Source organism: Corapipo altera, unplaced genomic scaffold (assembly GCF_003945725.1).
Source record: "Corapipo altera isolate COAL_440 unplaced genomic scaffold, ASM394572v1 22b, whole genome shotgun sequence".
In the NCBI taxonomy this organism is placed as follows: Eukaryota; Metazoa; Chordata; class Aves; order Passeriformes; family Pipridae; genus Corapipo; species Corapipo altera.
The window spans coordinates 3,622,769-3,637,472 of NW_020884876.1; the positions used below are offsets into that span (position 1 = coordinate 3,622,769).

General features: G+C 36.3%; 1 protein-coding gene across 3 annotated transcripts in view; it reads right to left on the reverse strand.

The window, feature by feature from the left end:
* Positions 1-14,704, reverse strand: part of DLC1 (DLC1 Rho GTPase activating protein) — a 261,325-nt gene that overhangs the window by 114,505 nt on the left and 132,116 nt on the right. The gene's annotated exons all lie outside the window — the stretch shown is intronic.

A 14,704-nucleotide genomic window follows, 5' to 3' on the forward strand; every position in this document is an offset into this window, starting at 1 on the left:
TTTTTTTAGTCTTCATCTAGGGGAACGATGCCATTTCTGAAGCTTACCATGCCTTGGAGATGAGAAGACTGCAGAAAAAGTGTTTTCATTCTGATTTCAGCTGAAGATCTTCATATGCATCTTATGCATCTGTGCATGTGCTTGATACAAGGTTTTCAGTAAAGTGCCACTGATCATCAATCAAAACAAGGTCTTTATACAGCTCTCATACCTAACTATGAAGTATTAAACATATATCTCACCAAAACCCACTGCATATTTTGATCATCAGTAGATATGTTTTCCTCTCTAGGAGGCAATACAAAGTAAATGTAAACATACCCCAAATGAAATCTTTTCTGTTTTACCAAGAGAGTTTATATTGTCTCAATCTTTTTAAAATATTGTGATTTCTTAAATTTCTTCCATAAACACCCTGCTCACTTATCACATGTAACATCATGCTAGTTGCAAAACTTCGTAATCTGTTGAAGGTTGGATGTTTCTGTACCCTTTTATGGAAAAATGAACTTTTTCACATTGTTGTGAAAAAGACATGAATGAATGTGTGGAACACAGAGAAGCTCATGCAAACATTTGCAGTTACTTTATTTATTTTATCAATGATGATCACCCCATGAAAGGAGCTCTCTTAGAAAAATAAGAGGAGATCTGCTGCTAACTCCTAACGTCTACCAAACAAAGAAGCTCAAAAAAGGCCAGATAAGCTTGGGGCTGAAGCCTGAAACAAAGAACTGAACTGTGCATTAACAGCAAGGATATGCTGACCTTACATCCATTCTGCTTCTCCTTGCCTGAGAATCAAATTCCTGTTGGGCAAGAGATGCTGACTTATTCTGAAATGGTGTCTAGTGTTGCTGTAAACACACACTGCTTTTACAGTCCCCAGCAGAGCACTCTTTATATGCCTGGTAGGAAATAGAAGATGTTAATGGTGGGGACCTCTGTTAGGAACAGTAGTCCTTAGCAAGAAGAAGAAGAAGAAGAAGAAGAAAGAAGAAGAAGAAGAAGAAGAAGAAGAAAGAAGAAGAAGAAGAAGGAGAAGGAGAAGGAGAAGGAGAAGAAGAAGAAGGAGAAGGAGAAGGAGGAGAAGGAGAAGGAGAAGGAGGAGAAGGAGAAGGAGGAGAAGGAGAAGGAGGAGAAGGAGAAGGAGGAGAAGGAGAAGGAGAAGAAGGAGAAGAAGGAGAAGGAGAAGGAGAAGGAGAAGGAGAAGGAGAAGGAGAAGGAGAAGGAGAAGGAGAAGGAGAAGGAGAAGGAGAAGGAGAAGGAGGAGGAGGAGGAGGAAAAGGAGAAGGACGAGAGCATGCTAATATATCAACAGTCTATGTAAAGACATGGTTTGATTGTGAATACGTGACATAATTTTAGAAATGCTAAAGGATTCACAGAAAAATCAAGTCAGCCAGAGCAGATTAGGGGCCTAATGCAATGGACACTGTACAGGTGAGAGAGTCACAAAAGGTAGTGAAACAGAGGCAAGTCACATGTACCAAAGAAGTCTGGATGGGGATGACTGTGCAGCTCATATAACTACCTCATGACCACGCCAGCACAGCAAACACAAGAGTAGACTGTTACAGACTGCAAAACACAGTCTGTAACAGTCTCAAATCTCTGAAGGGAGTCTATAGTTTCTATTAGATACCAGAGATTCTTGTAGTATCTTCTGAATGCCTGTGTAACCATGTAGTCCTAATTCTACGTCAGTTAGAATTGCATCTTTTAGTATTTAAGTATATTTTCTGTACCAAATTCTCTACGCCTGTCTAAATCTTGCACAACCTCTTTATGGCATTTATTTCCTAAGACACTAGCTGCTACAAGAAATATCTCATTTCTTTCTTCAGAGTGTTTTTGCCTGTGTCCCTTATTGCACCAAGCTGTTCTCTCATTTGGTACTGAGGCAACTGTTTGCACAGCTTGCTGAAAGCCAGCTCATTAAAACAACATAACACAAAAAATAGACTTCATGTGAATCACTTCAGTGATCCAGTTTACAGCAAATGGTTGTGTTCCTGAACTTAGAAGGCAGTGAAATAAAGTTGGGGAAGCATCACTGTGACTCACCTTCAGTACACAGCTCTCTTTCAGGAAATTACAACTTTCAATCTCTTTGTCCTAAGGTTAATCACAAGCTGGCCCCCTGAATACATGAAGAAGGATATATATTTTGCAAACTTAGCAGATTTATGCATAATAAAGCCCAGGAATTATTGCCTGAACTGTAAGCCAAGCTATAAATCCCATTTAAAGATTGACAGCATGCATTTGAACACAAATCCACATCGAGATCTCAGCTAAATAATTAGTACAACTTTTAGGGATTCACATCTCTCTCTTGCAACATTTCAGGAAGGTAGACTTCCTGGAGGTGGCTGAACATACTACACTTGGTTGCTGTAACACCAAGAGATGTAAAATGAAGTGCAGACGCTATAAGAATGTGATGAAAGTATTCAATTCCCATTGAAGGTCGGCATGTTCTGCAATTTATTAGCTATTCCTTATGAATTATGAGATAATTAATCAGGCTTACTTGGGTTACACTTTGAATGAACACTTTTAAAGAACCATGAAAAAATCTCTTAAAAGCATACAGGAAATGTAGACAAGAGATACAAGACCTACACTCTATGAGAAACTGTAGACTGTATTGGCTGCTATATATGCAAACAGAGGAATGTGCACATGGCTTCTGAGCCCTAATAGGCGCTACTGAATAAGGAAGTTTCATTTCAGGCTCTGGTTCAGTCTAACTATGCTTTTTTGGTCAGCTCTTGTGGAGTAGAGAGCTTATGACAAATAGCCCCAGGGAAATTGGATTTCTTTCCTGTTTATGAGGAAAAGGCTTGAAGGAATGGAAACTTATCAAAGAGAAACTATGAAGGAAATGAATTGTTGAATAGATGTCAAGAAAACTTTAGCAGAAGATGGTAGAGATGAACTCAGTTTATCACAGACTGTCTCACTGCTTTCTGATGATTGCGCTAGTGAATATGAAAATGCTCTGGAAAATGAGCTAGAAAGAGTGCCCCATTCAAGTGGCAAAACATGACCTAAGATCCTAAGCTACTCAGGATGACTGGACTTAAGCCAGAAGTATATATCACAAAAGTGAAGAAAGTGATGCAAGACTAAGTATACTGGATTTGTTATTTTTGCATTTTCTGTGTAATCTAACAGAAAAGAATATCATTGGTTCACTTAAAAACTTTAGCTGCCCTAGAATATTTAACTGTCTCTTAGAATGAAGACATCAGTTCATGGCCCTTTACATGTGAAGGGATTTACTGACTTTGGACTGCAAGTTAGGTACTGTGTTTCTCTCAGGAGATCCAGTGCAGGCAATGAAGGAAAGGAAAAACATTGTGTTGTACCTTCAAAATCAGTTTATAGTCAGATATTAGAGATATGATGATAGTTCAATCATAAAGGATACCTATTTTCTAACATTACTGAAGAGTAGAAATATGACTCTTTGATTTTCTGACATTAATCTATTTGGATGCTCTTCAGGAATGACCCTTAATTTAAATTTTGTCAGCATGTAAATTTTGGTTTGATGATAAGTGCTCCTCTAAAATGATTTTATCCTTCAGTTACGAATACATAGGGTCAGTTGACACATGTTCTCTACATTAACGTGGGGATATTTTTTCATGTCTGGGAATATGAATTAGCTTTTTATTGCTCAAGGAACTTAATCTTTTAGTTGATGAAATGTGAAGGCTGTTAGCATGTCATGAATTAAAATGCAGTGCACCCAAACTCCTACTATGATTTAGAACTGTTGTTTGCTCCAATAATTAAAAAGATTCAGTAGTAAACACCAATATTTAACAAATCAGGCTGTTTAGTAAAATGATGAGAATATGTCTTACTACAGGCTGTAAAGAAAGAGGTTATCTTAATTCTATGATAAAGTATACTCCAAAATCTGTGCTATTTACAGCATAAATCAGAGAACACACCACACTTTTCATGCTTTTTAAGGACTGTTATATGAATGGGTGAGTGTCTAATTGCTGCAGGCTAAGGAAAGTATTGTCTTTAAGTTCACTTGACAGTCACTTGACTGTATCAATGAAATCTGCTGCTTCTTATCAGTGACATCTGCTGTTCAAAGGTCCATTAGGAATAAAAGCAAATCCTGACTCCTGCTATGTGAAAACATTGGTAATGCTTCCTCAGTGTTGATTTTCTACCAAATTAATGTGGAGCCCTGCCTCTGAGTTTCTTTATTCTTTGTCACACTCATATAAGGCTCTCTCAAGTTTCATCAATTTGCAGTTAAGTTGCTGATAGAGTGAGCACTCATGCAGATAATATTTGGTATGCAGGCTATAATTATGGCTACAGTGACTTCCGCTTACACTACTAGTAAGTCATCATGGTTTGGTGCTGATACATGAACAGCAAGTGCTAAGCATGACTCAGCACAACTCTGCCCATTTCACAGGCTTATCCCAGAGGAGGGAGAGTGCTGGAGCAGCAATCTGTGATACAAAAAGCCGCTCTACAGGGAGCATAAACTGGGACAGATGCTAATGCCTGCCAGGGCACTGTCACCCACATGTCTTCTCTCACTTATGCCAGGGATTACCTTGCCCTGCCATTTAAGAAAGCAGCTGAAAGTCATTTGCACCCCACTTTCCATGTACACAGAGCAGCAGTACAGACAATTTTCTGGCTCACTGTTTTTTCCTTTTTTTCCCTCCTGAACTAATTACTGTTGCACGATAGCTAAGCAATTAAAAGGCAGAAGTTCAGTCACCAGATCCATTTGTCTGTATGCAAAAGAATTAATTTCCAAATCTTCTTTGCAGTAAAAGTTTAAATATGAAACCTTGAAGATGGTTTGTCAGAAGGAGTGAAAGCAGCGAGAAGAGGTAGATGAAAGCAGTGGTTCAAATCCTTATGCTAAAATCTCTCTGAGGTGTATTTTCCATCCATTACAAGAGGTATTGCCCTTCCCAAGCCTTATCTGGGAAGCAAGAGTCTAAAGATCTTTCCACAGAGAGGATGATTTGCTCACAAATTCCTATTTGAATCATCTAAGCAAGGACTAAACCTGGAGAAGTCTATGGTAGACAAAGGATGTCAGAATGAATTAATCTGTTCCATCTTTTTGATCAAGACCACTCAATGACATTAAGGGTGAACCTTCTACCACTGCTGGCTTCAAACAGTTCCTAGTCCTTGTTATCTTTCAAGCATTCGTGGGTCTTTTCTAGAAAGGTGCCAGATGCCATGGGTCAAAACTACAGCAGGAAGCATAATAACTAAAGAACTAGGATATCTCTATGCCATACTTGAGAAAAATAAACCTATGTGACTCAGAGCTCCTTTAAGAGAGAAAAATCCCAGGTTTGCAAGTACTTTGTTTGTAGTAGTTTTTTTTCCCCATCATTATATTTCTAAATCTATTGCCTGTATTTCTAAATGGAGGGGGAAAGACCACTTGTAAGCAATTGTGTAGCACTATATAGGAAACAACCAGAAGGAAATATAGGAAACAACCAGAAGGAAATATAGTACCCAATTCTCTTCTGGTTGTCTGCACTGCGTGGGTTCGCCCAACACAATTCAGATTGCAAGCAGTGCTGTTTGTGCATGGTACATGGCAGAGGGGGAATTTTGGTAGAATACCTAGTAGTATTTTACTTGCTTCTACTTGCTAAACACAGCTGGGAGTCTACAATAACACATTTACTTCTCTGTTGTCTTTGACAATTACAATTCTTGATCTTGCTTCAATCTGTTAAAATAGTTGTCCTTACTGCAGCACGCTACAAAGATATTTTGTCTTTTTTTCTTTCTTTTTCTTTATTTTTAAGGTGCTTTATTTTTAGGGGTTTATTGTACTTTGTTTAAGGAAAAAAGGTAAGGAAGCCTAAATAACATCTCTCAGGAAATGAAATGATCACTACATCTTCAGCTGAACTGGAATGCACTTCAGAAAATAAGGTAGAGGTTTAAGTTAGAGTCATGGGAACTGGTGAACAAAGCACCAAAAAGCATGAAACCCTAACACAGATGCAGCAAAGATTTTCCAGATGTTGAATTCTTTCTGTCTACCAGTAGAGTTAGGTTAACTTACTTAAGCTATAATGATTATACTGAGGGAAAAAAAAAAGTGGTATGGCTCATATCTTTTAATATAAATAAATGCAATTTACTTTGCTGAAGATTTTTATCTAGATTTGCTTTATGAAAAGACGTCTGTTCTTATTCCTCTTAGTTTGTCTAATGTGGCATACATTGTCTCTCCAGAAATGCCTTTGAAATTTACTGCAAAAGTTAATATATGTGGCAAAATCTTGGGTTGGAACCTTTCTTGGTTAGTTTTCCAATGTCCATTTCCTCATTAAAAGCAAAATTATACCAAGTTTTGATGACAACTGTAAAATATCTCTCTCTCTTTCTCTCTCCAGTTTCTAGAATTTGGTAATTTTTGTGGTTTTATATTCTTATGAGATATGCTTACATTTTTTTCTTTATTAAGCTGAAGAATTGCATTGACTTACTGTATTTTGACCATTGATTGGTTTCTGCAAATTTCAAGATCCCTCTAATTATTGCTAGAAAGTTTCCTAACATGTAGAGGACTTTTGCTGTTGCTGTATAAGTTATACAGTATTCTTAATATTGATGATGGATAATAGGCACTGTTTCCTGGAGGAAAACCATTCCTCTTACAACACAGAAAAACACTCAAGTAATAAAAATATATTCAGTCTACATATTAGAATTGAATATTCAATATATTTTTACTACAAAATACCATTTTTGACACATTAAAATTGAACTCAATATTTGGATAATGACATATTGCATTACCAATTTGACATCCTGGGCAAGTTTTGATTTGGCATTTGGGGGTTATGATTTGGGTAAGTCCTAAAAAAATCAGTGGTAAGGCTGTTATTAATTTTACTGAGGAAAGGGTTATAGTCATCAATTTTTCTGTCACTAGTTTTTCCTACAAATGCTAAGCTGGATCCATGCTTTGAAACGCAGGGGCAGACTTAAGTTCTAAGGGCAATCTGTATAAAAAGCACATGTATGAGATCTTCTAAAAAGGTGAAAGAAATTTTAGGAAAACTATATGCTCTCTCAACTTTCTCAGCTTTCCAGTCAGGTTTTCAGAAGCTGACTCTATTTCTGGACACTGAAAAAGAAAGACTGTCACCTGATTTCCAAATCAACAGTCACATTACTACTTTGGAAATTGTGGCCTAATGACTACACTTCAGTATCAATTAGGATGAAATGAACTAGTTTATATTCCATTTGAATCAACACAAGTCTTTACCATGAATTCAGTCTGAACAAAATTATCCTAGAAATAACTTGATTAATTGGTTATCACCATTCTCTGTAATTCTTGCTATAGCCAAAAAAGGAAAGGAAGAACAATTTGATCATGTTTGATTTGATTTAAAAGCCACTTTTGGTCAGGGACTACCTCTTTTAGAATGTTTCTGATGTCCAGTTTAATAAGAGACCACAATTTGGGCTTGATAATATAAATACTACCGAATCACCATGTAACTGATAATTAACTCTATACTGAAAAACAACTTGATTAAGATTAATTATATGATACTAGCCAGAATATACTAAGTACAGGTTTACAGGCTGTGTGGTGGTGGTCTAAAATCTGACCACATTATAATTACTTATAATGTAATACAAAATTAAATTGGCTGAAAGTAAGAAATTCTTAAGCTTCCTCCTGTATTTTCTGCTTTGACAACAAAAAGCACAATTCTCACAATATTTTTGTTTGCAAGTTGTTATTCAATAATCTGGAAAGGTGGATAAATACATGATAAAAAACTGGCTGGAGAGCAGCTTTATGGAAAAGGCCCTGGGGTCTTGGCAAACAGTAAGCTAGGCATGAGCCAGCAGCATGCCCTGGCAGTAAAGAGAGCTGGCAGCAGCCTGAGATGTATCAATAAAAGATGGAGATGGAGGGAAGGGATTTATCCCTTTCTAGGCAATGCTTGTGAGACCACATCTGCAATAGTGAGCCCAGTTTCAGGATCCTTGCAATACAAGAAAAACATTGATAAAAGGGAACAATTGCAGGGAAGGTCCACCAAGCTGGTTGGGGTCTGGATCACTTGGTCTGTGAACTGAGGCTGCAGGACTTGTTCAAACTGCAGAGATGGCTTTTGGGGTCCTACCAGTAGCTCCCCAGGACTTCACAGTAGGGCAGCAAGAAGATGGAGCTGGGCTCTTCACACTGTGCACGTGAGGATGACAAGAGATGATGGGCATAAACTGAAACCAGAAGGGATCAGGCTGCATGTAAGGGAAACTGTCCCCACCATGGAGACAGTACAGCAGCGGAGCAGGTAGCCTATAGAGGTTGCACACGCTCCATTCTCAGAAGTTTCCAACAGTGGACTGGATAAAGTCCCAAGCAACCTTGTCTGAACTCAGGGTTGATCTGCTTGAACAGGAGGTTGCAGAAAGGGCCTCCAAAGGTCTCCTTGAAGAAAATTATTCTTTGTTTAACTGTTTCTTACTAATAGGTGATGAAGTCTGTTATGAGGCACATTCTTACGACTTATCAATCTGTGATGATACATATTATTAATGTCAAATATCTTTAAAATAATTCAATGCTAATGCTTGGGGTTTTTTTCATAATTACATAATTTCTCTGATTAAAAAAAAGGTAAACTTGCCTTAACTAGGAAAACGCATATTGCCTTAAAAACACATTGGATTGGACAGAAAAGGGCAGCTGAAAGATTTAGCATGATGGCTGGAAGTAGTAATCCCTCAGCTTTATAGAAAGCTTTAGTCCTATCAGGGAAATATCTTGATTTGAATAAGGTAATTTTATTACTTAAGAAAAGACATTAAACCAGGAGAGAAAGCAAAATTTGATTGCTTAACACAGGAATATAAGGCACTAGGTATGGCTTGTTTCCTCTAAAATGAAAAATGACATTTGAATATTTGTCAAGGAAATATTTAAAGTTTTTTCCACAATTAACACAATCATCACTCTAAAAAAGCATTAAAATGTATGATATGGACCAATGCAAGACTCAAGAAAGTAATGTACAACAGACAACCACGAGGCGTTTTAGGGGTCATCCTGCTTGCAGTGCATTTAGCATGGTTTGAAGTGGACTTTTATGGGAAAGCTGCAGTCCCAGGACCTACTGTTTCCTCCAAAACTTAATGAAAATGGTCACAGCATCTTAAGATTAGTGAGACTTTGGCTTCACACAGTGCTACGTGCATTTTAAAGTTTGTATGTTTATATCCACATGCATATGACTTTGAAAAGTGAAGTAATTTATTCAGAAGAACAACTACGCTAGTGTGCGGTTAATAAGCCACTAAAAATCAAATACCAAAAATCCTGACATCAGATATTCTACTGCATTTTGCAAAAAATAGAGAAAACAAAACAACTAAACGTCATTGGAATCTTATCATGAAAGGTCAACCTTCTGTATCTATGGGCACAATCATTTTTTCTAATAATGAAATAAATGGCAGTGGAATTAAAATATATTTATTAGCATTGGTTAATGTATGGCAGCCATCCATGCATACTCTGGCAGAGCTTCTGTTAACTGTTTTCCGGTATGACAGACTGAAGTGTGACTGCTCACCTGACATTTTTATTTAGAAAGCAAACACTTGCCTAAAACAAATTTTATAACTGTTGCAACATCGACAGTAAAAGAAAGATTACCTAACTAGAAACTGGTACTTCATACTAAGGTCTCACAAAAGCACTAGTAAGACTGTTCTACCAAAACCAGATATAACACTTGCAAAATGGAAAAAATAATAATTCATTTTGCCCAGTTTATTCTAGAATACTGGCTAGAGTTACTGTAAAACAGCCAGAAAACTAGTAACTGTGCCAATTAACTTGTATTTCTCCTTAGTTTATGTGGAAACTGATATCCTGTAGCCAGTCAAATTGAATTTTTTAATGTTTGCTCTAGGTTCAAAATAAGTTCTGTATGGATGAACCCTTAATGATTTTGTGAAAACAGAGCATCCGGTGAATACTGCTCATAGAAAGAATTGATTTCTCTGGATCTAGAACATATTTGTAGAATCTAGTACAGATTTTCTTTTTTTCCTTTTTGATTAGAGCTGCAGTTAAATTAAATTAAATAAAAAGACCCCTACCTACTGCCAAGCACTTGGTCTTTTATGTGCCTTGTTATATGACAGTGAACCTGTCAGTATTGAATTTTTCAGGTCCTCCTGCTGTGAGTTCTCACAGACAGGCCTGACCCACCTTGTCATCACTCCATCACCTCCTGTTCTGCAGCTCATCTCACCATGGGGCTGAGCACCAAGTATCCTCTGCTGTCTGACACTGACAATAAAAGCCTATGAGAGGAAATACCCTGTCATTAAGGTCCCTTTAATATTCTCTGTATTTGTATTCCTTGTGAATCAAAAGGACAACCAGGAAAATAAACAACAAAGGACAGTAGAATCTGTACTTTATTAATTAGCATCTTTACCAGAAATCTAGATTAGATGCAGGAAAATAATAGAAAAAAAGAGACTTGTTCACTGCTAGGCTCATACTGTAGTACTACTGAGGAACTTCCAAACACAGTATGCTGGCCAGAGATCCAATGAGGCTGCTGTCTTTGTGCTTAATGTTTTGTCCTCTTGTTGGCTTGCTGATCATCAAAACACAGCTGAGAAATGGGCTATCAAATCTGTTCTCCTACATAACAAAGCCTGAAACTTTTATTTGAAGTAGACCTCTCTAACCTACTAGATGGAAAGAACACTGAGATTTACCCAAAGAGGTTGTGCACTTTTTCTACAATACGTTTTAAAGCAGGAGAGAACATTTTGATAGAATCATGAAAACTCAAAAGTGTATTCACTTGCTATTCTCACTTAAAAGGCCCTTTTTTTATGTTTAGAGCAGCAACTATTCTAAATGTCTGTTCAACAAAAAATACCACAGGACAGTTGTTTTACGCACAGGAAAAAAAAATTATTATCATGTTGAACATTGTGGACCAGTGGTGTTAATATTTATTTAATATTTGTTTAGGGCTAGACTAAACGTTCTGCCCTGTTTATGTGATAGCACATAGTTTTGTCACCTCAAGAGAAATGAACTGTGCTAGTCTGTGACCAGATGTGGATATTCACTCTACCTTTCCTGCTGGCTCCATTATAGCAATGTTTTTAAGTGACAGAATTCACTATTCCCTACAAATATTTGAGGATACATTGGGAAATCATTTAGCAGGTACACAGAGAGACTTAAACAATAATTCTGATATTGACTTACAATTATTTCACCTTTGTTTTGGGAACACTGCTCCAAAAACAAAAGTTAGCCCTGAATTAGGAGGCTCACAGTGGGTTCATTGTACTGAATATAACACCTGTGTTAGAAGCCATCTTGACTTTTAGTGGAAAGTTAACCAATAACATTCATGAAGTCTCATCCTGTGATTCATATCAGTAAATCAGATGTTGACATATAGCCATGTGAACCAAAGGTTTAGATGCTGATTATTTTAGGCTATAAATGAAGTCAACAGCACTAACCCTGACACAGACACTTCCATTACCGACAGGTGTGATGAACTCTATCCCTCAAATTTCTTTAGAGTTTGTAGATGGAATATGACAATAAAAATCACAACAGTCAGCAAGGTAAGTAAAGGCATGCAAATACATAAATTACTCAAAAGAAAAACAGATGAATCTGAAAAAATAATGTTTTGAATTTGGTTTCTGGCCTGTATTCTTGATTTAGGTGCCAACAGTACTAATCCTGAGTCATCTCTTGGCTTGAGCCCTCATTTTCCCCAACAGTGCATACTGCTTGATCTTAACTTCTACTTCAAAATGTTATTTTGAAAGATTTATTTTTGTTAATATTGCCAGAAATATCAACAATATTGACACTTCTTAAAAATGCATTACTCAGAAACAGCTGATGCCACAGTACATCATTTGCAATGCCCTAATTCACACAAGTGGAAGCAATAGTATACATATTTAGGCATGACTGATGTCCTGCTCAATATACTGATCATTTATAGATTTTTGCCAAAGGGACTCTGCAACTGCATGTTTTACTGCACTTTCCACTGTTAAAAAAATTAACTGGTTATGCAACTCTTGAGTTATTAATTAACAAAAGCAGCAATATTTTCAGATTATGTTTGGCTTTGCTCCAAATCTAAAAATAGTATATGTGGGTTTTTTCAAGTACCTCATCTGAAAGTTTGAATTTGATGTCAAAATTTACTGTGTGTTGGAAAATACATGAAATTAAGAAAATATTTAATTTCAAGGATTAACAACTGCTATAAACATAATCAGTAATGTGAGAACTTCTAGTCTGCTTAAGCAGCTTGTTCCATTTATAAATCTAAATGTTTGGTTCTCTATAGGAAAAGCACTTGAAAGTATCAAAGTATCTGAAGTCTACAGAATAGGAAGTGAAAAACAAGGTTTTATTTCTGTATGCAAGATTTCTAAACCAGAAACATTGGAATAACAGCCACTCTACTTTCTTTCATTTATTATTCCAGTTGCAGATGGAACTAAATAGTAGTAAGTAGGAAAGAGGGACCTACAAGAAAATTTTCTCAAGATGAGATAAGATGTTTGACTAGAAATTTTGGGTTCATTTTAACCCAATTTTAATACAATGCTGGCTAATCTCTTTACTTCCTCAATAGCCTTGCCAGTAATAACACAAACAACTCCTTCTTTTTGTTCTGTAATATTTTGTAGCGTATTTTAGCTTGTTCATAATAATATAAACTAGAATGAGTTAGATTGTTGGTATTTCCAATTTGTAAATAACAAAATTAATATTTGTTTTGTTCTCTTACAGCAGACATGCAGATATGCTATACTCTTTTTTGAAGGCTTTCACACCTTACTTACAGCTTTGTCATTAATGACTCTTATAATGTAATTTATCTGGTGAAGTGTAAGCAGCAGTGATCAAATGATGGCAAGATAAATTGCAAAGCATGGGACCTGAATGTTTGAATCAAGATCCAGTTGCATTTGACAAAAGCAGCACTTACTACCCCTGGAGCCAAGTGACTTAAGTCAATAGGACTGATTTTAATAATCATATCCCTAATGCACGCTTAATATTGCAAAAACCCTAACATGACCTTGTGAGCTTCTGAGTTGTAGAGTTAAACAAGAGCCAAAAGTGATTAAAAGGCAACAGCATTTTCATTCTCAGTTAAGCTAGTGCTCATGTGCATGGAAATGTCAACAAACTGACTTCATGTGGCATGAAGTTCTATCTAATATTTGTAATATTAAATATAATGCTGTCCACAAAATCCCATAACACTGAAGTCTGAACAGATAGAAAGAAAACAGAGAGACATTCAGATGAATATGTACACGTTATAAAGTGTAGGTCAAAACCCCACTGATTTTATACCATCATCAACACTGACATGTTAGGCAATTTTGACACTGCAGGAGTAAACATAGAGCCTTGAGTTTTATTTCTAATTTTACAAACCATTATAGCAAATATTTGTTGCAACTCTATTCCTCTAGTTTAAAACTGGGGTCATTACAAGTCTATGCCCTGAAGATTTTTTTAAAGACTTTCAGATAGTTTTTAATATGGTTTATATGCAATTACAAAAGATGTACAAAAACTTTCAATGTTGCATTTATACTTGACAAACATATTTGAAATTATCTGCAAATAGTAAAGCTAGCAATAATCAATTTGCATGTTGGGACATAATTTAAAAGATGTCGCCAAATATGGACTGCCTCAGAAAAGGAAACTCCAAATAATGCCACCTGTGAAATCTATAAAGAAAAATCTTATTAAATATGGGTCACAGTTTGAGAATTATTTCTGAACTTCAACAGCCAAAATAGCAAAATCCTGAGCAGACAGATCCACAGCTTTTACAGCACTGATTAGAATTGTGGCTTTTCTCTCAAAACATTTTTAACCTACTCCTCTCCCTTAATAAGCAAAAGAAAAGAAAAAATCCAAACAAGGATAACGCAAGAAAATATCACCAATAAAAATCAGATATAAATCCGAATGCCAGGTGGTATTTGGATATTTTGAGGTATTTTTCAAGGTATATTCAATGGCCAGTAGCAATTAAATCAATTAAAATAAATAACAAGAAATCACAGAGATTCTAGAGAACTATAGTGCTAAGAGTGGAGCGTTCCCTAGTGTTTATCACAAGAACACACCTGTTTGACAGTGTCTAGCAGGCAATCACTAGTGGATTCCACATACCAACACCAAAGTACATACAGTGTTCAGAGAACACATATGACAGAAAATAACAGAAAAACAATCTTTCAATATTCTGGAAGTGCTTAGCCACAACAAATGTTATTGTCTCCAGTGAAATACTCCAGGTAACTGGAATTTCCTGCCATATTTAAAGACAGGCAATAAAGTTCACACTCAGTCATCAAGTTTCACTGACTTGAGAAAACCTATTTGCATCTATGTTTGTTAATTGAGACATCTAGTAAATCATAATAGATGGTAACATCAAATAACAAGTTATAACTACAGGAAGACTGACATTTACAGAGCAGCTGCAATCCAACTGGATACTTTGTAGGACAGTTTCAAACATCTTTATTAGTATCACTCAGAAAGCTGGACTGCTTTTCAGGAAGAGAAAATACCCTATTCAGA